The sequence below is a fragment of the Papaver somniferum genome, chromosome 11 (assembly GCF_003573695.1).
Source record: "Papaver somniferum cultivar HN1 chromosome 11, ASM357369v1, whole genome shotgun sequence".
NCBI lineage: Eukaryota > Viridiplantae > Streptophyta > Magnoliopsida > Ranunculales > Papaveraceae > Papaver > Papaver somniferum.
In genome coordinates, this window is record NC_039368.1 from 23,681,681 (window position 1) to 23,686,963 (window position 5,283).

The 5,283-nt window shown below is 39.7% G+C and overlaps 1 pseudogene; it reads left to right on the plus strand.

Moving 5' to 3' along the window:
- The first annotated feature begins 4,409 nt into the window (after positions 1-4,409).
- Positions 4,410-4,509, plus strand: LOC113325455 (annotated as a pseudogene).
- The last annotated feature ends 774 nt before the right edge of the window (positions 4,510-5,283 follow it).

Below are 5,283 nucleotides of genomic sequence, written 5' to 3' on the forward strand. Positions count from 1 at the left end.
TTTCTTTGAGCTCCTGCCTTGTCAAGTGAAAAGTTTAAGTTCTTAATAGCGCAATAGGCTCGATGCTCTAACTCAACAGGCATGTGACATGCCTTGTCAAACACTAAACGATAAGGTGACATTCCAATGGGTGTCTTAAACGCAGTACGGTAATCCCATAAGGCATCAGTAAGCCTCGACGACCAGTCTTTCCTATTTGGATTAACTGTTTTCTCTAGAAAACGTTTAAATTCCCTATTGGAAACCTCTACATGTCCACTAGTCTGACGGTGATATGGGGTTGCTACTTTATGGGTAATACCGTATTGTTTCATTAAAACAGAAAACGATTTATTACAAAAGTGTGAACCTCCATCACTAATTATAGCTTGCGGCGTACCAAAACGTGTAAGTATATTCTCTTTAAAAAACTGGACTATGACCCTGTGGTCATTCGTTCTACACGGAACCGCCTCAACTCACTTAGACACATAGTCTACAACGACAAGTATGTAAAGATAACCAAACGAAATAGGAAATGGACCCATAAAATCAATGCCCCACACATGAAAGACCTCAATCACTAAAATAGGGTCCAAAGGCATCATATTTCTACGGGAAATGGTTCCTAACTTCTGGCAACGCTCACAAGAAACACAATGACTATGGGAATCTTTAAACAACGAAGGCCAGTAAAATCCACACTGCAAAATCTTAGCGGCAGTATTCTTAGCACTAAAATGACCCCCACATGCATGTTCATGACAAAAGGAGATAATACTAGACTGGTCACTCTCAGATACACATCTCCTAATAATCTGGTCCGGACAATACTTGAACAGATAAGGACCGTCCCAAAAGAAATGCTTAACCTCGGCTAAAAACCTAGAACGATCTTGCTTAACCCAATGTTGAGGGGTTCGACCAGTAACAAGATAATTCACTATATTTGCATACCAAGGTGATTGGGAAACAAAGAACAATTGTTCATCAGGAAAGCTATCCCTTATAGGAAGGGAATCACTAGGGGAACTAATAACTAGCCTAGACAAGTGATCTGCTACTACATTTTCTGCGCCCTTTTTGTCTCTAATGTCTGGGGGAAATTCCTGTAACAATAGGATCCATCTAATCAATCTAGGTTTGGTATCCTTCTTAGATAAAAGGTATTTCAAAGCAGCATGATCTGTATAGATTATGATCTTAGAACCTAATAGGTAGGACCTAAACTTATCCAAGACAAACACGATGGCTAAAAGTTCCTTCTCGGTAGTTGTGTAGTTCATTTGGGCATCATTCAGAGTTTTTCTAGCATAATAAATCACATGAAGTAATTTATTTTCTCGTTGTCCTAAAACGACGCCTATAGCATAATCTGAAGAATCACACATAATCTCAAAGGGTGGGTTCCAGTTAGGTGCCTGTACTATCGGGGCAGTAGTGAATAAAGTTTTAAGCTTCTCAAAAGCCTCTAAATAAGCATCATCAAAGACAAACTTAACATCTTTTGCAAGCAAATTGCAAAGAGGTCTAGAAATCAAGCTAAAATCCTTAATGAATCGACGGTAAAAACCTGCATGCCCTAGGAATGACCTAATATCTTTTACGGTTTTTGGGACATGTAAAGTCTTAATAAGGTCAACTTTGGCTTTGTCTACCTCTATACCCTTCGAAGAGACGATGTGCCCTAATACAATTCCTGATTTAACCATGAAATGACATTTTTCCCAATTAAGCACTAAATTTTTTCCTTACACCTAGTCAACACTAATGTCAAATGATGCAAGCACTCATCGAAAGATGAACCAAACAATGAAAAATCATCCATAAAGACCTCTAAGAACCGTTCTACCATATCATACAACGCTGAAAAGTTGCAGGGGAATTACATAGCCCGAAAGGCATGCGTTTATACGCAAAGGTACCAAAGGGACAGATAAAAGTGGTTTTCTCTTGGTCTTCTGGGGCAATAACGATCTGATTATAACCGGAGTATATGTCCATCTAATCGCTCTAGCATTTGGTCGATAAAAGGATGGGGAAAGTGATCCTTCCTTGTGACCTTGTTCAATTTCCTATAGTCAATACACACACGCCATCTCGTGGTCACTCGGGTTGGGATTAATTCATTATTATCATTCTGGACTACAGTGATACCTGATTTCTTGGGGACAACCTGAACAGGGCTGACCCACTTACTGTCTGAAATTGGGTAAATAATACCCGCATCTAACAACTTAAGCACCTCTTTTCGAACTACCTCTTTCATGTTAGGGTTCAGTCGACGTTGCATCTCCCCAGAAGGTTTGGAGTCTTCCTCTAAATGAATCTGATGCATACACACAGTAGGACTTATACCCTTAATGTCTGTTATAGTCCACCCTAAAGCTTCCTTATTGTCTTGAAGTACATTTACTAGCGTACTTTCCTGATCACTATCCAAATTGGAAGCTACAATCATAGGTAAAGTCTCAGATGGGCCTAAAAACACATACTTTAGAGTATCGGGTAGCGGTTTAAGGTCCAACTTTGGGGGCTCTTCTAAATAAGGAATTAGGGTAGTCTCAGAAACTGGTAACGGTTCAAACCTAGCTTTCCATCTATCAGTGTCTAACACAGGGGTAGAATCTAATAGAGCATTCACCTGTTCAATAGTGCTATCGTCGTCAAAATCTAAACAAAAATGGGATAAACAACTTTCTAATGGGTCTTCAGACAAGATGTTTGGTAATGACTCCTGAACTAAGGCTTCTATCATGTTCACCTCCTCAACACATGTGTCATCTAGCTCATGAGGTTGCTTACTGACATTAAAAATGTTCATCTCCATAGTCATATTGCTAAAAGATAAACTCGTCACACCATTTCGACAGTTAATGATCGCATTAGACGTAGCTAAAAATGGGCGACCTAAAATCACAGGTATCTGGTTCTCTGGGTCAGGGACATGTTGGGTATCTAGGACCACGAAATCCATTGGATAAATAAACTTGTCGACCTCAATAAGAACATCCTCTATAACACCTCGAGGGATTTTAACAGACCTATCAGCTAACTGCAGTGTCATCTGAGTAGGTTTCATTTCACCAAGTCCTAGCTGTAAGTATACATGGAATGGCAGTAAGTTCACACTGGCTCCTAAGTCAAGTAAAGCTTTTTCTACCCGGAAGTTACCTATTGTGCAAGCAATGGTAGGAGAACCTGGATCTTTGTATTTTGGAGTTGTGGTGTTCTGAATGATTGAACTTACGTGACTAGCTAAAAAGGCTTTCTTATGGACGCTAAGTTTTCGCTTTCGCGTACACATATCCTTAAGGAACTTGGCATAAGCAGGAATTTGCCTAATTGCATCTAATAAGGGAAGGTTTATGGTAACTTTCTTAAAAACCTCCACTATGTCATTAAAGTTCGATTCCTTCTTTGTTGGTACTAATAGCTGAGGAAATGGGGCTCTAGGCCTAAAACCAGATCTTTCAGGAACCGAATTCACATCATAAGAAACTTTATCAGTCTCTTCAGCTACTGGTCCTGAGAGGTGAGATCCTGAGGGGTGAACTACAGTATGTTCACTATCGTGCATGGTTACCTTATTGTCTACAACTCTACCACTTCTAAGGGTTCTAACAGCATTCAATTGATTCGATGGTTTTGCACCTAATTCATGAACTCCTCTAGGGTTGGGTTGTGTTTGACTAGGAAACTTACCTTTTTCTCTCAAAGAATCACTTATCAGACCAACCTGGGTTTTTAACTCGGAAATAGCCTGACTATTTTCTTGTCCTATCCTTTTACTAGCTTGTAGACTCTGTTCTACGGATAACTGGAATTTTGCAGTTTGCTGAGTTTACAAGGCGAGAGACTCCTCTAAACTTAGGATTTTCTTATCTGACTGATTCTGAAACTGAGCTAGTCCTGAAGGATTCTTAGTATAGACAAAACCTGGGGGAGCATTATAATTACTAAACTGACCTTGACTTTGGCCCTTAGACCACGAAAGGTTCGGATGGTTTCTCCAACCAGGATTATAGGTTTCTGAATATGGGTCAATCTTTTGACGGTTATCAAATCTAGTGTTATTATAAAGAGCATTGGCCTGCTCTTCAATATTCTGGCCTTCCCAAAAAGGCTCCACTCTACCACTAGTCTGGCCCACTTCTAAGGCTTCTAACTTTTTTGCTATAACAACAATTTTGGCATCTGATTCATAGCCTCCTTCTACCCTATTAACGTTTCCTCTACTTAAAAGAATTGTTTTCTGGGGTGCCCTACTATTTTCCCATTGCTGGGTTTTTTCGGCGATTTCATTAAAAAATTCCATCGCCGCATCAACAACTTGGTTTTAAAATCCACCAGTGCATAGAGACTCAACCATGGTCGCTGTGGAATAATCTAAACCCTCATAAAGGATCTGAACTAGCCTAACCTTTTCTAAACCATGATGAGGACACTGGGATAATAAATCATTGAACCTTTCCAAATACCTATATAAAGATTCTCCCTCTTGTTGTGAAAATGTGCATATTTGCGTCTTAATAGACGATGTTTTGTGCCTAGGGAAGAACTTATTGAAAAAGGTAGATGTAAGTTGTTCATATGTCTCAATTGACTCGGAGTCCAAACTATACATCCACGACTTGGCCTTATCTTTCAGGGAAAATGGGAATAACCTAAGTTTCAAAGCATCATCATCCAAGCCTCCAATTCTTAGAGTACTACAAATTTCCTCAAAATCCCTAACATGGTAATAAGGGTTTTCATTTTCTTTCCCTAAAAAGATTGGGATCATCTGTAAGGTCCCAGGTTTCAGTTCATAGGGTGCCTCCGTTTCAGCTAACTTAATACACGAAGGACGGGTAGTCCTAGTTGGATTAAACAAAGCTTTCAAAGTTGCCATTTCTGGTGCTATCGGAGCAACAGGGATTCTCTCCTCAGTCAAAGAACGTTCAAAAACATACTCTTCAAAAGCCGGACTTTCTAGATTAAGGTAATCGAGACGCTTCGAACTATTAGGTTTCTCTTTAACAAATCTACCTAGTGCGTATCTTTTACGTTCAGGCATACAATATAATTTTTTAAATTTGAAGGGTAAGCAAACACAGATCAAGGCCGACTCAACCAAATCAAACCTATTGATTTCTAGCAAACAAAAAGCATGATGGCTCCACTTAGATTGTTTCTAGACCAGCTTCTAATCCTTCGAACGGGAATTCGTTGCAATTTAAGCAAACCCCTCTGGAATCAATCCGAGTTAACGTAAGTTGAATAGAGGCGAGGGAAGCTCGGTGGATATTTGATACCCAAGGC